The sequence below is a fragment of the Mobula birostris genome, chromosome 5 (assembly GCF_030028105.1).
Source record: "Mobula birostris isolate sMobBir1 chromosome 5, sMobBir1.hap1, whole genome shotgun sequence".
In the NCBI taxonomy this organism is placed as follows: Eukaryota; Metazoa; Chordata; class Chondrichthyes; order Myliobatiformes; family Myliobatidae; genus Mobula; species Mobula birostris.
In genome coordinates, this window is record NC_092374.1 from 7,259,812 (window position 1) to 7,278,761 (window position 18,950).

Genomic DNA, 18,950 nt, shown 5'->3' on the forward strand with positions numbered 1-18,950 from the left:
AGTTTGTATTGTCCAGCTGGTCTAAAGCCATGTGAAGAGCCATTGAGATTGCATCTGTCATTGACCTATTGTGATGATAGGCAAATTGCAATGGGTCCAGGTCCTTGCTGAGGCAGGAGTTCAGTCTAGTCATAGAACATAGAATAGTACAGCACAGTACAGGCCCTTTGGCCCACAATGTTGTGCCGACTCTCAAACCCTGCCTCCCATATAAGCCCCCACTTTAGATTCCTCCATATACCTGTCCAGTAGTCTCTTAAACTTCACTAGTGTATCTGCCTCCACCACTGACTCAGGCAGTGCATTCCACGCACCGACCACTCTCTGAGTAAAAAAACTTCCTCTAATATCCCCCTTGAACTTCCCACCCCTTACCTTAAAGCCATGTCCACTTGTATTGAGCAGTGGTGCCCTGGGGAAGAGGCGCTGGCTATCCACTCTATCTATTCCTCTTATTATCTTGTACACCTCTATCATGTCTCCTCTCATCCTCCTTCTCTCCAAAGAGTAAAGCCCTAGCTCCCTTAATCTCTGATCATAATGCATACTTTCTAAACCAGGCAGCATCCTGGTAAATCTCCTCTGTACCCTTTCCAATGCTTCCACATCCTTCCTATAGTGAGGTGACCAGAACTGGACACAATACTCCAAGTGTGGCCTAACCAGAGTTTTATAGAGCTGCATCATTACATCGCGACTCTTAAACTCTATCCCTCGACTTATGAATGCTAACACCCCATAAGCTTTCTTAACTACCCTATCCACCTGTGAGGCAACTTTCAGGGATCTGTGGACATGTACCCCCGGATCCCTCTGCTCCTCCACACTACCAAGTATCCTGCCATTTACTTTGTACTCTGCCTTGGAGTTTGTCCTTCCAAAGTGTACCACCTCACACTTCTCTGGGTTAAACTCCATCTGCCACTTCTCAGCCCACTTCTGCATCCTATCAATGTCTCTCTGCAATCTTTGACAATCCTCTAGACTACCTACAACACCACCAACCTTTGTGTCGTCTGCAAACTTGCCAACCCACCCTTCTACCCCCACATCCAGGTCATTAATAAAAATCACGAAAAGTAGAGGTCCCAGAACAGATCCTTGTGGGACACCACTAGTCACAATCCTCCAATCTGAATGTACTCCCTCCACCACCACCCTCTGCCTTCTGCAGGCAAGCCAATTCTGAATCCACCTGGCCAAACTTCCCTGGATCCCATGCCTTCTAACTTTCTGAATAAACCTGCTGTGTGGAACCTTGTCAAATGCCTTACTAAAATCCATATAGATCACATCCACTGCACTACCCTCATCTATATGCCTGGTCACCTCCTCATCGAACTCTATCAGGCTTGTTAGACACGATCTGCCCTTCACAAAGCCATGCTGACTGTCCCTGATCAGACCATAATTCTCTGAATGCCTATAGATCCTATCTCTAAGAATCTTTTCCAACAGCTTTCCCACCACAGACGTAAGGTTCACTGGTCTATAATTACCCGGACTATCCCTACTACCTTTTTTGAACAAGGGGACAACATTCGCCTCCCTCCAATCCTCCGGTACCATTCCCGTGGACAATGAGGACATAAAGATCCTAGCCAGAGGCTCAGCAATCTCTTCTCTCACCTCGTGGAGCAGCCTGGAGAATATTCCGTCAGGCCCTGGGGACTTATCTGTCCTAATGTATTTTAACAACTCCAACAACTCCTCTCCCTTAATATCAGCATGCTCCAGAACATCAACTTCACTCATATTGTCCTCACCATCATCAAGTTCCCTCTCATTTGTGAATACCGAAGAAAAGTATTCATTGAGGACCTCGCTCATTTCCACAGCCTCCAGGCACATCTTCCCACCTTTATCTCTAATCGGTCCTACCTTCACTCCTGTCATCCTTTTTTTCTTCACATAATTGAAGAATGCCTTGGGGTTTTCCTTTACCCTACTCACCAAGGCCTTCTCATGCCCCCTTCTTGCTCTTCTCAGCCCCTTCTTAAGCTCCTTTCTTGCTTCCCTATATTCCTCAATAGACTCATCTGATCCTTGCTCCCTAAACCTCATGTATGCTGCCTTCTTCCTCCTGACTAGATTTTCCACCTCACTTGTCACCCATGGTTCCTTCACCCTACCATTCTTTATCTTCCTCAACGGACAAATTTATCCCTTACATCCCGCAAGAGATCTCTAAACATCGACCACATGTCCATAGTACATTTCCCTGCAAAAACATCATCTCAATTCACACCCGCAAGTTCTAGCCCTATAGCCTCATAATTTGCCTTTCTCCAATTAAAAATTTTCCTGTCCGCTTTGATTCTATCCTTTTCCATGATAATTATAAAGGCCAGGGAGCGGTGGTTACTGTCCCCCAGATGCTCACCAACTGAGAGATCTGTGACCTGACCCGGTTCATTACTTAGTACTAGATCTAGTATGGCATTCCCCCTGGTCGGCCTGTCCACATACTGTGACAGGAATCCATCCTGGGCACACATAACGAACTCTGCCCCATCTAAACCCTTGGAACTAATCAGGTGCCAATCAATATTAGGGAAGTTAAAGTCAGTCATGATAACAACCCTGTTATTTTTGCACCTTTCCAAAATCTGCCTCCCAATCTGCTCCTCTGTATCTCTGCTGCTACCAGGGGGCCTATAGAATACCCCCAGTAGAGTAACTGCTCCCTTCCTGTTTCTGACTTCCACCCATATTGACTCAAAAGAGGATCTTGCTGCATTACCCACCCTTTCTGTAGCTGTAATAGTATCCCTGACCAGTAATGCCACCCCTCCTCCCTTTTTTCCGCCCTCTCTATCCCTTTTAAAGCACTGAAATCCAGGAATATTGAGAATCCATTCCTGCCCTGGTGCCAGCCAAGTCTCTGTAATGGCCACTACATCATAATTCCATGTATGTATCCAAGCTCTCAGTTCATCATCTTTTTTCCTGATGCTTCTTGCATTGAGGTACACACGTTTCAGCCCTTCCACCTTACTGTCTTCACACCGTTTATTCTGCATCTCTTTCCTCAAAGCCTCTCTGTATGTTAGATCATGACCAACCTCTCAAAGTATTTCATCACTGTTGATGTAAGTGCTACGGAGTGATAATCATTAAGGCAGCCCACATTATTCTTCTTAGTTACTGGTATAATTGCTGCCTTTTAGAAGCAAGTGGGAACTCCTTCCCGTAGCAGTGAGAGGTTGAAAATGTCCCTGAATACTCCCGCTAGTTGGTTGGCACAGGTTTTCAGAGCCTTACCAGGTACTCCATCGGGACCTTCCCCCTTGGGAAGGTTCACTCTCTTTAAAGACAGCCTAACATCGGCCTCTGAGATGGAGATCACAGGGTCATCAGGTGCAGCAGGGATCTTCACAGCTGTAGTTCTGTTCTCCTTTTCAAAGCGGGCATAGAAAGCTTAGAGTTCATCTGGTAGTGAAGCATCGCTGACATTCATACTACTGGGTTTCGCTTCCTGAAGTGAGGGTGTGGAATAGCACGGTAGGCATTCTTGATGGTGGTAATGTATGATCTCACCTCACAACAAATCCAGTCTCTCTGATCTCCCCTCAGAACAAACCCAGGCTCCACAATCTCTCCTCAGACAAAATCCAGTTTGTCCGATCTCTCCTCAGGACAAACACAACACGTACGATCTCTCTTCAGAACAAACCTAGTCTATGTAAACTTTCCTCAGACCAAGTCAGCTTTTTCAGGCCCTCCCGAGACCAAACTCAGTTTGTCCGATCTCACCTTAGAACAAACTCAGTCTGTCTTACCTCTACTCAGAACAAACCCAGACTGTCCGATATCCCCTCAGAACAAACCCAGACTGTCCGATCTCCCCTCAGAACAAACACAGTCTCTCCGATCTCCCCTCAGACCAAGCCCAGTCTCTCTGATCTCTCCTCAGAAGCAACTCAGTCTGTCTGATCACCCCTCAAACCCAACCCAGTCTGTCCGATCTCTACTCAGACCAAACCCACTCGGTCTGATATCTCCGCAGAACAAACCCAGTTTCTCCCCTTACTTCTTGGGGCAAGTAACTGTTTTTGAGTCTGGTGGACCTGGTGTAGATGCTTTGCAGCCTCCTCCCTGATGGGAGTGAGACAATCACTCTATGAGCAGGGGGAGTGGGATCCTTCATGATGTTACTGGCCCTTTTCTGGCCAGTTGTTGAGGTGGTAAGGATTGCCACTTAGCCTGACTGTGGATCAGTCAAGGGGAAGAACAACATAAAGAAAATTTTTAAATTTTAAAAATGGAACTCCCCTTCATCCACTATCAACTCTGCCCTCAAATGCATCTCTCCCATTTCACGCACATCTGCTCTCATTCCATCCTCCCGCCACCCCACTAGGAATAGGGTTCCCCTTGTCCTCACCGACCACCCCACCAGCCTCCGGGTCCAACATATAATTCTCCGTAACTTCCGCCACCTCCAACAGGATCCCACCACTAAACGCATCTTTCCCTCCCCCCCTTCTGCTTTCTGCAGGGTTCGCTCCCTACGTGACTCCCTTGTCCATTTGTACCCCTCCATCCCTCCCCACTGATCTCCCTCCTGGCTCTTATCCTTGCAAGCGGAACAAATGCTACACATGCCCTTACACTTCCTCCCTCACCACTATTCAGGGCCCCAGACAGTCCTTCCAGGTGAGGCGACACTTCACCTGTGAGTCAGCTGGGGTGATATACTGTGTCCGGTGCTCCCGATGTGGCCTTCTGTGTATTGGTGAGACCCGACGCAGACTGGGAGATCGTTTTGCTGAACAGCTACACTCTGTCCGCCAGAGAAAGCAGGATCTCCCAGTGGTCACACATTTTAATTCAACATCCCATTCCCATTCTGACATGTCTATCCACGGCCTCCTCTACTGTAAAGATGAAGCCACACTCAGGTTGGAGGAACAACACCTTATATTCCGTCTGGGTAGCCTCCAACCTGATGGCATGAACATTGACTTCTCTAACTTCCACTAATGCCCCTCCTCCCCTTCTTACCCCATCCCCTATTTTATTTATTTACTCATTTATTATTTCCCCCCTTTTTTCTCTCTCTCTCTTTCCCTCTCACAATCACTCCTTGCCTGCTCTCCATCTTCCTCCGGTGCTCCCTCCCCCTTTCTTTCTCCTGTGTCTGCAGCTTTGTTCCCTTTTGCCAATCAACTTCCCAGCTCTTAGCATCATCCCTCCCCCTCCTGTCTTCTCCTATCATTGCAGATCTCCCCTTCTCCCTCCCTCTTTCAAATCTCTTACTATCTCTTCTTTCAGTTAGTCCTGATGAAGGGTCTCGGCCCGAAGCATCAACTGTACCTCTTCCTATAGATGCTGCCTGGCCTGTTCTGTTCAACCAGCATTTTGTGGGTGTTGCCAGAAAATGTTTAAATGCAGCTTTCAAGAAGAGAAAATAAACCCATCAGGCTGTACATGATCCCTTTAAATTCAAATTAAAGGGAAAGGGACAAGCCTGATGCAAAGCACCTTCTGTGAATCACATTAAGTGCAGATTGCCTTTGTCAGGCTGTGAGGAAAGACTAGGCCTCACTGGGAGAGGGGTAAGGAAAACACAACTGTGTACGTTCTCTCTGTGACCACACATTCCCTCCAGGTGCTCCGGTGTCTTCCCACAGTCCACAGTTGTGTGGGCATGTTATTATTTCTATGGATGGCACGCTAAGATAGCAGTTAGTGAGACACCATTACAGAGCCAGTAAGCCAGATCCAATTCCCATCACTGTCTGTAAGGAGTTTGTACGTTCTCCCCGTGACTGGGTGTGTTTCCTCCGGGTGCTCTGGTTTCCTCCCACACTCCGAAGATGTAAGGGTTGGGAGGTTCATTGGTCACGTGGGCAGACATCCCACCCTGCAAAAACGCATTTCAGGGAGGTAGCACCATCAATTTGCGGGAGACTCCCGGAACTTCCAGGAGAGGTGGGATGTTTGCAATAAAGTAGCTCCTTCGCAGCTCGCCAGCTAGTTTAAATAACGTTAGCTATGCTAATGAACGAATGACACCTGTTAAACTCACCTCAACATGTCGTTTACAGTCTTAACCCACCATGGGCAATAGAAAAGTCACTGTTGCAAACAGTGCAGCGAGCAACACTGTCATTATTTTGACCCCTATTAGGCAGGGGTACACTTTAGTGTAGTCTGGGGTGACGTACGTTTTATATTTTCTTTTTTTGGAACACTTTGCCACTCTGACTTTTTTGGAACTCCCTCGCTCTTGCTCTCGCTCTCTATCTCTCTCTCTCCTGCATGCGTTCTCTCACTTGTGGTTGCTCTCTCTCGCTCTTGCTCTCTCTCTCCCGCGTGCGTTCTCTCACTCGTGGTCACTCTCTCTCTCTCTCCCGCGTGCATTCTCTCACTCGTGGTTGCTCTCTCTTGCTCTTGCTCTTGCTCTCGCTCTCTCTCCCTCTCCCGCGTGCGTTCTCTCACTCGTGGTTGCTCTCTCTCGCTCTTGCTCTCTCTCTCTCTCCCGCGTGCATTCTCTCACTCGTGGTTGCTCTCTCTCGCGCTTGCATTCTTGCTCTTGCGCTCACTCTCTGACGCACGCTGTCAAAAAAATCAATTTCCGGGACATTGTATATAATTTGCGGGCATCAGGGAGGCACTATTAATATGCGAGAGACTCCCGGAATTTCCGGGAGAGGTGGGATGTCTGCGTGGGTGTAATTGGATGGATGTGTTCGTCAGGCCGGAAGGGCCTGTCACCATCCTGTATCTCTGACTAAATTAATAAATATTTATCTGGGACTTGGGAAGTTTCTCATACAGACCGCAAGGTCACAGTCCAACTGCAGGGCGCACAGCAAGCTCCCACAATCTCTTGTGAGGCTCTCTGAGATAAAAGATTACTTTTCATTTGTGAATAAAGACTTTGATATTTCCCATTTACAGCCTCCGTGCAGCTCAGTTTTAGTTGGTCATAAGTGTCTGGAGTTTGACATTCAGATTGTGTTCAGATATAATCGTATGGTCTGACAGCAGTAGAGAAGTGGTTATTGGTGAACTCACAGTCCCCTGGGAAGACAACATCGATGAAGCCCATGAGCGCAAGTTAACCAAGTATGCAGAGTTGAGATCAGAGTGCAGAGAGAGAGGGTGGAAGGTCTCATGCTATCCATTCGAAGTAGGCTGCCGTGGGTTTATTGCGTTCACTTTCCAGAAGTGGCTGCGTGACCTTGGCTTCACTAGAAGAGAGATCAAGTCAACCAGCAGGGCTGTAGCTGAGGCAGCAGAGACAGGATCAGCATGGGTGTGGACCAAATATGTCCAGAGGGGCAGATAGTCAGACAGTGTATACATCTTTTGTAAACCCTTCAGTAGTTGCATAGACACCTGAAGAGCAGACTATCTGTTGGATGGAAGTGACCAACAACTCTGATAGAGGCAGATGCCAAGTTTTTAAGCTCACCAGTGGGAGGTGGTGCTTTAGCACTGCTGGCCCACCACCTCAAGGGAGTCTTGATCATAAGCGGGCTGAAACTCCTGAAGACAGGTGACAGATCAACTGATGATCCCACTGGTGATAGCACAGGATAGTTAACATCTTAGTTCACGTGTATTTTCAATTCTTTTGTTCTGGACACCAGTGACTACCAGGAATAGTCGGGTTAGCAACCAGGAATAGTCCGGTGACAGCGTGGAGAGACAGTGGACAGCCAGGAAAGACCAGCAGTGGGGGTGTAGGGATTGGCAGTGCTCAGAAGAGCACTGACCTCTTGAAGCTTCTAGTTTACATGGAGATACATACCCTCGGGGTCCTCCAAGAGGGAGGGAGAATGATGGACCCAATCGGACGGATACAATTAATTACAGGGAACGACTACAACCAAGAGCTGGGATAAGAGGCTCTGAGTGTCATACCATCCAGGAGTCGAAAAGGTTGAGAAGAAATCTGGCTGTAGTTTGGCTTGATCTTGCAAATGCGTATTGTTCTGTTCCCCATGTCCTGATTAAGTTTGCGATGGAATTCCTACGGATTCTGCTAAGGTGAGGAACTTTGTATGCAGTACTACAATGATTTTCGGATGAAGTTTACCACTCAGCAGTTTACAACTAGGTGGCAGAGCTTGGATGTTGGAATCCCAATGGGATGTGCGATTTCACCCATCCTTTTTGTGTTAGCCATGGAGGTCATTGTGAGGGCTGCAGAATCAGTGGGACCAGGTGTCGCACTTGATGGTGGAGGGGAGTTACCACCAATACGAGCGTTCATGGACGATCTCACCCTTTTGGGTCCCAGCACGGAGGCAGTGGAAAATGTACTATCTAGACTCAAGGAGCTAATAGATTGGGGAAGAATGAAGTTCAAGACCAAAAAGTCAATGATCTTTGTTCTAAGGAGAGGAAAGCTGTTTGACTTTCATTTCACCCTTTGTGGAGAGGAGATTCCATCCATTCAGGACCAACCAGTTAAGAGCCTCGGGCGATGGTACACAGAGGAGCTGAGAGACACCAAGAGGGTTCAAGAGACAGGAGAACAGATCAGCAGAGGTCTGATGTCTGTTGACAAGCATGGCTTGCCTGGCAAGTTGAAGTTGTGGTGCTTGCAGTATGGACTGATGCCACGGATAATGTGGCCACTAACTGTCTATGAAGTGGCAATGTCCCATGTTGAGGCAATGGAACGGAAGATCAACAAGTATGTGAAGAAGTGGCTTGGAGTACCGAGCAGCCTTACCAACGTTGCAATCCACAGTAGCCAGACAAGGCTTACCATCCCAGTGCAATCCCTTGTTGAGAAGGTCAAGGTCGCCAAGTTAAGATCATTCTTGATGCTTCGAGACATCAAGAACACCCAGCCAGATGTGAGATCAGGCAGGAAGTAGTCAGCCTGTGATGCAGTTGATGAGGCAGAGTCTAGATTGAAGCACAAGGAGACGGTTGGGACTATCCAGCTAGGCTGCCAGGGGCTTGGATGGACAACCCACAAGTGGTGGTCATCTTCTACAGGTAAGGAACGCCGTGAGCTTGTAACACAAGAAATACGAGAGGTAGAAGAGGAAAAGAGGTTAGCTAAAACAGCTGGCCTGGCCAAACAAGGGGCTTGGACCTGGTGGGAAAGTGTCGAACAATGACATCTATCTTGGAATGTTCTGTGGCAGATGGAACCGCTCCGCATTTCTTTTCTATGCAGAGCAGCGTACGATCTGCTCCCAACACCTGCCAACCTCAGCACCTGGTATTAGGATAGGTGTGCTGCTTGTGGCGAGAAGGGAACACTTCGACATATTTTGAGTGTATGCAGAGTCAATCTTTCCAGCGGCATGTACACTTGGAGACATAACGTTCTCAAAGTTGTAACAGAAGTGGTTGAGCAGAGAGTACTGCAGCACAACTTATCCCATGCCCCATGTTGCACAGAACATCGCATATAGAAGATAGGTGCAGGAGTAGGCCATTCGGCCCTTCGAGCCTGCACCGCCATTTATTATGATCATGGCTGATCATCCAACTCAGAACACCGCCCCAGCCTTCCCTCCATACCCCCTGACCCCCGTAGCCACAAGGGCCATATCTAACTCCCTCTTAAATATAGCCAATGAACTGGCCTCAACTGTTTCCTGTGGCAGAGAATTCCACAGATTCACCACTCTCTGTGTGAAGAAGTTTTTCCTAATCTCGGTCCTAAAAGGCTTCCCCTTTATCCTCAAACTGTGACCCCTTGTTCTGGACTTCCCCAACATCGGGAACAATCTTCTTGCATCTAGTCTGTCCAATCCCTTTAGGATTTTATACGTTTCAATCAGATCCCCCCTCATTCTTCTAAATTCCAACGAGTACAAGCCCAGTTCATCCAGTCTTTCTTCATATGAAAGTCCTGCCATCCCAGGAATCAATCTGGTGAACCTTCTTTGTACTCCCTCTATGGCAAGGATGTCTTTCCTCAGATTAGGGGACGAAAACTGCACACAATACTCCAGGTGTGGTCTCACCAAGGCCTTGTACAACTGCAGTAGTACCTCCCTGCTCCTGTACTCGAATCCTCTCGCTATAAATGCCAGCATACCATTCGCCTTTTTCACCGCCTGCTGTACCTGCATGCCCACTTTCAATGACTGGTGTATAATGGCACCCAGGTCTCGTTGCACCTCCCCTTTTCCTAATCGGCCACCATTCAGATAATAATCTGTTTTCCTATTTTTGCCACCAAAGTGGATAACTTCACATTTATCCACATTAAATTGCATCTGCCATGAATTTGCCCACTCACCCAACCTATCCAAGTCACCCTGCATCCTCTTAGCATCCTCCTCACAGCTAACACTGCCACCCAGCTTCGTGTCATCCGCAAACTTGGAGATGCTGCATTTAATTCCCTCATCCAAGTCATTAATATATATTGTAAACAACTGGGGTCCCAGCACTGAGCCTTGCAGTACCCCACTAGTCATATCACTAGTTATATCATTTGTGAAAGAAGGCTCCAAGTCAAGGGTGTACAGCGCAGGCTCACGATCAAGCATACTTTCTTCAGCCAATGATTGGTGTGTCAAGGCCAACCTGGATGGGAAAGGCAGTTTCCCGGAACAAATAGCTTTCACCACATTGCGTCCAGATATAATCGTATGGTCTGACGCCAGTAGACAAGTGGTTATCGGTGAACTCACAGTCCCCTGGGAAGACAACATCGATGAAGCCCATGAGCGCAAGTTAACCAAGTATGCAGACAGTGTATACATCTTTTGCAAACCCTTCAGTAGTTACATAGACACCTGAAGAGCAGACTATCTATTGGATGGAAGTGACCAACAACTCTGATAGAGGCAGATGCCAAGTTTTTAAGCTCACCAGTGGGAGGTGGTGCTTTAGCACTGCTGGCCCACCACCTCGAGGGAGTCTTGATCATAAGCGGGCTGAAACTCCTGAAGGCAGGGGGCAGATCAACTGATGATCCCACTGGTGATCGCACAGGACAGTTAACATCTTCGTCCACATGTATTTTCAATTCAATTCAATACAGTGAACGTGTCGTTTGCGTTAGTGACCAACACAGTCTGAGGACGTACTGGGGGCAACCCGCAAGTATCGCCATGTTTGTGTCGCCAAAATCGCCAACTAACCGTGTCCCATAATCCCTGGAATGAAAAACCTGCTTGCAGTAGCATCTCAGGCACGTCAGAAAGACAATACACTGAACATAATTTATACAAGACGTGACGAATACAGAGCTTTGTGAAATGACACAAACAGAGACAAGTCTATGACAGTGTAAGACGTACTCTGTGGTGTTCTGTGATGACACAGGGATACACAACATTGGGGAGAGTGTCACCAAACACAGGACACTTGGGAAGGGAGGGGTCTCACTCGGTGGTGACACAAGACTGGGGCTCCCTTCCAACATCGACAGCCCTCACACAGTAAGACAGGAGGCAAATGTCAGCATCACACACTCCCGGGGTCAGACACAGAGTGAAGCTCCCTCTACACTGTCCCATCACACATTCCCAGGGTCAGTCACAGAGTGAAGCTCCCTCTACACTGTCCCATCACACACTCCCAGGGTCAGACACAGAGTGAAACTCCCTCTATACTGTCCCATCACACACTCCAGAGGTCAGACACAGAGTGAAACTCCCTCTGCAATTTTCCATGTCTCGATGCTGCCCTCTGCTGTCTGATTGATGTATGGCTAATTTATTGTCCCTCTGAACTCCATTCAAAGGTTCAAAGGTTTATTTTATTATCAAAGTCTGTGGACAGAATACAACTCTGAGAATTGTCTTCTCCAGATAGATGTAAAATACAGAAAACCATAGAAGTAGTTGATAGAAAGACATCAATCCCCCTTGCACAAGAAGAAAAAGGAACAAAAACTCGCAAACCCCAACCCCCCATGTGCCCTCTCCCCAAACCATTTATCTTCTTACCAATTAAAAACCTATCAATCTCTGCATTAAATATGTCCAATGACTTGACCTCCACAGCCATCTGGGACAATGAATTCCACAGATTCACCATCCTCCGGCTAAAGGAATTCCTTCCCATCTCTGCTCCAAGTGGACGTCCATCTATTCCGAAGCTGTGCTCTCCGGTTGTAGACTCTCCCACGATAGGAAACATCCCCCCTACACTCACTCTGCCTCGGCCAATAGGTTTCAATGAGATCCCCTCCTCATTCTTCTAAACTGTCCAGCCAGTACAGGCCCACAGTACAACCCTTTCATTCCCGGATCATCCTGCCACTTTCTCCTGTGTGCGTGGGATTGTGCTGAGTTGGAGAGTTGGCAGCTGGGAATGATTCTGTACACAATTCCCACACCTCTTACCGAACGAGGAGTCAAAATGTCTTCACCCAGAGGGGAGTGACTACCCGAGAGGTTTGGAGGCCCAGCCACTCGGTGTGTGAAAGACAGGGATTGATAGACACAAGGGAATCATGTCATTTTGTTACTCAGAGAGACAGCTCGACAACAGGCCCTTCTGGCCCAGTTAGACCACGCCCCCAATTACACCACATGACCAATTACACCATGTGACCAATTACACCACGTGACCAATTACACCATGTGACCAATTACACCATGTGACCAATTACACCATGTGACCAATTATCTTACGAACCCAAACGGGAGGAAACTGAAGCAATCGGAGGAAGCCCACAAGGGGAACGTACAGACTGTGGCGGGCATTGAACTGTGATTGCTGGTGTTGTAATAGCGATCTGCAAAACACTACACTACTGTGCCGACCCTACCGTGCCGACCCTATCGTGCCATACCAGTCTCATATACCATCTAAGTAACCTCCAAACTGTTGGCACAGATATTGATTTCTCTTTCAGATAATTTTCCCTCCTCATTCCCTCTTCTTCTATTCCCCTTCCTGGCCTCTTACCTCTTCTCTTCACCAAATTATAACCCTTCCCTATCTCCTGTGATCCACTCTCCTCTCCTGTCAGACTCCTTCCTCCCCACCTGGATTCACCTATCACCTCCCAGCTTCTTACTTCACCCCCTCCCCTCCCCACCTGGATTCACCTATCATCTCCCAGCTTCTTCCTTCACCCCATCCCCCACCCACCTGGATTCACCTATCATCTCCCAGCTTCTTCCTTCACCCCATCCCCCACCCACCTGGATTCACCTATCATCTCCCAGCTTCTTACTTCACCCTGTCCCCCACCCACCTGGATTCACCTATCATCTCCCAGCTTTTTACTTCTCCCCGCCCCCCCACCCACCTGGATTCAACTATCATCTCCCAGCTTCTTACTTCACCCCATCCCCTCCCCACCTGGCTTCACCTGTCACCTTCTGGCTTGGCCTCCTTCTCCTCCCCCACTTCCTTATTCTGGCATCTTCTCCCCCTTCCTTCTCAGTGCTGAAGAAGGGCCTCAGCTCGAACCGTCGACTGTTATTCATTTCCACAGATGCTGCCTGACCTGCTGAGTTCCTCCGGCATCTTGTCTGGATTCCAGCCTCAGCAGAATCTCACGTCTGACAGTTGCGTTGTGCATGTATCACTTGCCACTCTCAGCCCGTGCACAGACATTGTCGGGAGCTTGCATGCAAGCACTGTTTTACTTACCGAGGAGCCAGTAACAGAAGGGAACGATGCACACCTCTCAGTCAACATCTCCCTCTGACCTTGTCGAGGAAGATAGGGCTCTGAAGACGGTGAGGGCTTCCCCCACCCCCCATGCAATTTCTCCTCTCTCCATCTGTTGGAAGCCAGATTCTCTTTTCACTTAACAATAGAAGCTCTAACAGTTTGTTTATTTCTCACTGAGCTTCTCCTTCACCTTTTGCTGAATTTCTCAATCCTTGAGCTTTTACTTGGAGCATCAAAAGCCAACTCGTTTGATGCGGAACTTCCTTTAACTCGGTTATGGGACGCCGAAGCGCCTGTTTCTCTGTTGTAGTGCTCAGTGACTCTATGAACCGATCTTCCTGGTAGGATCAGGAGATAAACATGCCTTGCACAGTAACTTTGCCTCCAACTTTCACCCTGCCCTCAAGTTTACCTGGTCCATTTCCGACACCTCCCTCCCCTATCTAGATCTTTCTGTCTCTGTCTCTGGAGACAGCTTATCCACTGATGTCTACTATAAGCCTACTGACTCTCACAGCTATCTGGACTATTCCCCTTCTCACCCTGTCTCTTGCAAAAACGCCATCCCCTTCTCGCAATTCCTCCGTCTCCGCCGCATCTGCTCTCAGGATGAGGCTTTTCATTCTAGGACGAGGGAGATGTCTTCCTTTTTTAAAGAAAGGGGCTTCCCTTCCTCCACTATCAATTCTGCTCTTAAACGCATCTCCCCCATTTCACGTACATCTGCTCTCACTCCATCCTCCCGCCACCCCACTAGGAATAGGGTTCCCCTGGTCCTCACCTACCACCCCACCAGCCTCTGGGTCCAACATATTATTCTCTGTAACTTCCGCCACCTGCAACGGGATCCCACCACTAAGCACATCTTTCCCTCCCCCCCTCTCTCTGCATCCCGCAGGGATCGCTCCCTACGCAACTCCCTTGTCCATTCGTCCCCCCCATCCCTCCCCACTGATCTCCCTCCTGGCACTTATCCGTGTAAGCGGAACAAGTGCTACACATGCCCTTACACTTCCTCCCTTACCACCATTCAGGGCCCCAAACAGTCCTTCCAGGTGAGGCAACACTTCACCTGTAAGTCGGCTGGGGTGATATACTGTGTCCGGTGTTCCCGATGTGGCCTTTTATATATTGGTGAGACCCGACACAGACTGGGAGACCGCTTTGCTGAACATCTACGCTCTGTCCGCCAGAGAAAGCAGGATCTCCCAGTGGCCACACATTTTAATTCCACATCCCATTCCCATTCTGACATGTCTATCCACGGCCTCCTCTACTGTAAAGATGAAGCCACACTCAGGTTGGAGGAACAATACCTTATATTCTGCCTGGGTAGCCTCCAACCTGATGGCATGAACATCGACTTCTCTAACTTCCGCTAAGGCCCCACCTCCCCCTCGTACCCCATCTGTTACTTATTTTTATGCACACATTCTTTCTCTCACTCTCCTTTTTCTCCCTCTGTCCCTCTTGCCCATCCTCTGGGTCCCCCCCCCCCCCCCGTCTTTCTTCCCGGACCTCCTGTCCCATGATCCTCTCGTATCCCTTTTGCCAATCACCTGTCCAGCTCTTGGCTCCATCCCTCCCCCTCCTGTCTTCTCCTATCATTTTGGATCTCCCCCTCCCCCTCCAACTTTCAAATCTCTTACTCACTCTTCCTTCAGTTAGTCCTGACGAAGGATCTCGGCCTGAAACGTCGACTGTACCTCTTCCTAGAGATGCTGCCTGGCCTGCTGCGTTCACCAGCAACTTTGATGTGTGTTGCTTGAATTTCCAGCATCTGCAGAATTCCTCTTGTTTGCACAGTAACATGATGGTCTAGATGTCACCAGGTTCGGATATGGCCCAAGTGCGGAGCGAAAGACATAGAAGCAGGTCGATAGTTCACAGACTTTAATGTGAACAGTGTTAAAGGGAAAAGAAAACAATAAACACTAGGCCAAACAGGGCCGTTAACTGAAACTCTCAAATGGAAAACGTAGCCGACACTGCAGCTGAAAAGAACAACTAAGAATAAAATGAATACCGCTAGTCTCCAGGGTCAGTTGACTCGACAGTCCAATTTATCAAGCAAGGTGGAATGCAAGGAGGCATCGAAGCGTAGCTGTGTCCAAGTCTCGACCAATACTACAACAGAATGAACGGAGCTAAATACTATCACAATGAAATAATAATTAGCTGACAGGGTGTGTAGCCCCCCCGGCCAGCCTCAGGGTCACTCGGCTCGCTGTCGTCTAGGGAAACAGCCTCGGCCCCGCCAAACCGGGTAATTAGTTTGTGTGGATGCTGCGTGATGTACCCCACCCCGCCCAAATAACAGACAATACACCAGATACGATTAAATGATTTACAGTTTATAGATATTACTGGAACTATATAATTAAGAGAGAATAAAATATAAAAGGAAAATAAAAGGCGCCACACTTATCAAAGTTCAATCTCTTCGTGCACAAACAGTTGGAGTTCAAGACCCTTCTTCTTCCTTTAACCCCTCGGACCACCTCAACCGGCTGCCTGGGACCAACAATGGTGGTCGACCAGACGCTCCACACGAGTCCGTCTCCATCTCCTCTCCTCGCTGAATGCCCTCCTCGGGGTCCGGCCCCGTTAGCGGACTTCACAGCACCTGGCTCATCCTCTGTCTCGCTCTCCCGCCTTCTGCCCCGAAACCCTGCGCATACAGTATCTTCAAATACACCGAAAACATAACAACTATCCCAATTGGTTCATAACGTCCTTATATCAATAGATAATACAAAACAGACTGCTAGCAGGAAGGACTTCCTCAGCGTTTAACATAACAAAGAAGCATTCCTAAGTATAACATAACAAAGAAGCCATTTTAAATAGCTTCCGCAGTAACATAAAAGATGAAGCCCCCTTACATGTGCATATTCACGAGCGCAATTGCCATTTCTACTGCACTGCCGAATCCGTGGTTGTGCCAGGGCCTCCATCTCTAGGCACAGCCCCTGAAGCGTCCTGGACCTGTGTCTGCTGCAAGTCCCAAATGAGGGGCTTGTCCAAGATGTCCTTCAGTGATGCTGGTAGGTAAGTGTCATGGTGTGCACTGCCAATATCAGAGACAAAGACTTCCACGTAGAGACAGAAACAAGAGCTTAGACAGAGGGAGCTCCACCAAGTGACACAGTGGGCAGACCATTCTCTAAATGAGGACCCTCCGATTGGAGCTAATCGGGCATCTGCTTCAACAATAATACTAACACAGAATCCCTGAGCCTGTCAAAATAAACTTAACAAACTTAAACAGAAAGCACCAGGAAACCACACTACAAAGAGCGAATCGCTCGAGAAAAACACAAGCAACTCTTAAACCAATAATAATTGTTGCTAAGCAACAATTAGCCAATTCAGCTGCTCTAAAAACAGAGCCCAATGCTCCCTGATGCCCTGCACAGGCCTGAAGAAGTTAATACAGGACCCCCTTCCCTATAGCTGGCACCTGATGGCCCAGGAAGACCTGAAAACTCAAGAACCAGGGATGACTCGAGAGACCTGGGGAACTCGAGAGGCAGGGAGACTCGGGAATTCAGAGAATCTGAGAGACCCGAGAACCCCAACAGATCAGTTTGTCTTTGGAAAGTGGGAGGAGAATGTACAAGTAATTGAACCCGGGTCACTGGCGCTGAAATAGATTTACGCCAACCGCTACCTTACCGTTTCTTTTCTCCTGTTTTTAACGTTGAATTAACAACTCTCTGGCTCTAAAGGCCTCGGGGAGATGTCTCATACCAAGTCTGTTTTATGTTTCATGACTTCCGCAGTGACCCGGAGACTTGGCATCAGTGCCCTCACAGCTCAATGCAACACTCAGCCTGGCTCCTCAGCAGTACGGGTGTCGGGGTCATTAAGTTCCAATAACACAGTGACTCCAGTTAATGGGCACATCAGGACCAGCACATTTCAGCCCAAAGAAGCAGCTGTCCCAATCAGCCGAAGATTCATGGAAATATAACCATATATAACCGTATAACCATATAACAATTACAGCACGGAAACAGGCCATCTCGGCCCTTCTAGTCTATGCCGAACTCTTACCCTATCCTAGTCCCACCGACCTGCACTCAGCCCATAACCCTCCATTCCTTTCCTGTCCATATAGCTGTCCAATTTAACTTTAAATGACAACATAGAACCTGCCTCAACCACTTCTGCTGGAAACTCGTTCCACATAGCCACCACTCTCTGAGTAAAGAAGTTCCCCCTCATGTTACCCCTGAACTTTTGCCCTTTAACTCTCAACCTATGTCCTCTTGTTTGAATCTTCCCCACTCTCAATAAAAAAAGTCTAACCGCGTCAACTCTATCAATCCCCCCTCATAATTTTAAACACCTCTATCAAGTCCCCCCTCAATCTTCTACGCTCCAAAGAATAAAGACCTAACTTGTTAAATCTTTCTCTGTAACTTAGGAAATGAAACCCAGGCAACATTTTAGTAAATCTCCTCCGTACTCTCTCAATTTTATTGACATCTTTCCTATAACTCGGTGACCAAAATTTACACAATACTCCAGATTTAGCCTTACCAATGCCTTATACAAATTCAACATTACATCCCAACTCCTATACTCAATGCTCTGATTAATCAAGGCCAGCAAACCAAAAGCTTTCTTCACCACCCTATCCACATGAGATTCCATCTTCAGAGAACTATTCACCGTTATTCCTAGATCCCTCTGTTCTAAAGCATTCTTTAATGCCCTACCATTTACCATGTATGTCCTATTTTGATTAGTTCTACCAAAATGTAGCACCTCACATTTTTCAGCATTAAACTCCACCTGCCATCTGGCAGCCCACTCTTCTAACTGTCCTAAATTTCTCTGCAAGTTTTGAAAACCTACCACATCATCCACGGCTCCACCAATCTTAGTATCATCTGCATACTTACTAATCCAATTTACCACCCCATCATCAATGGGTCTAATAGGCAAAACAAAGACCTGGCAGTAGTGTTCGTGGATTTAGCGAGGGCCTTTGACTCAGTGGGCCACAAGCTGATCCAGAAGGCACTAAGAAGAGTGGGGGCACCACAGTGATTCAGAAAGCTAGTCGAAGACCTGTACACCAACACAACAACAGTGGTGGAGGTCGGCGAGGAACGGACTGACAAAATCGCTGTGAGAAAAGGGGTCAAACGAGGAGACCCCATGTTGCCAGTCCCCTTTAACATTGCCATGGACCCGCTGATAAGCACATTGGAAAGAGACGGGAGAGGAGTGGAAGTGGGAGCAGGTGACAGGTGCACGACACTGGCATTTGCAGATGATATAGCACTCCTAAGCGGCTCCTATGAAGGGATGGTGGAAAACCTTGAGATCCTGAACAGGTTCTGCAGGGCAACCAGACTTGAGGT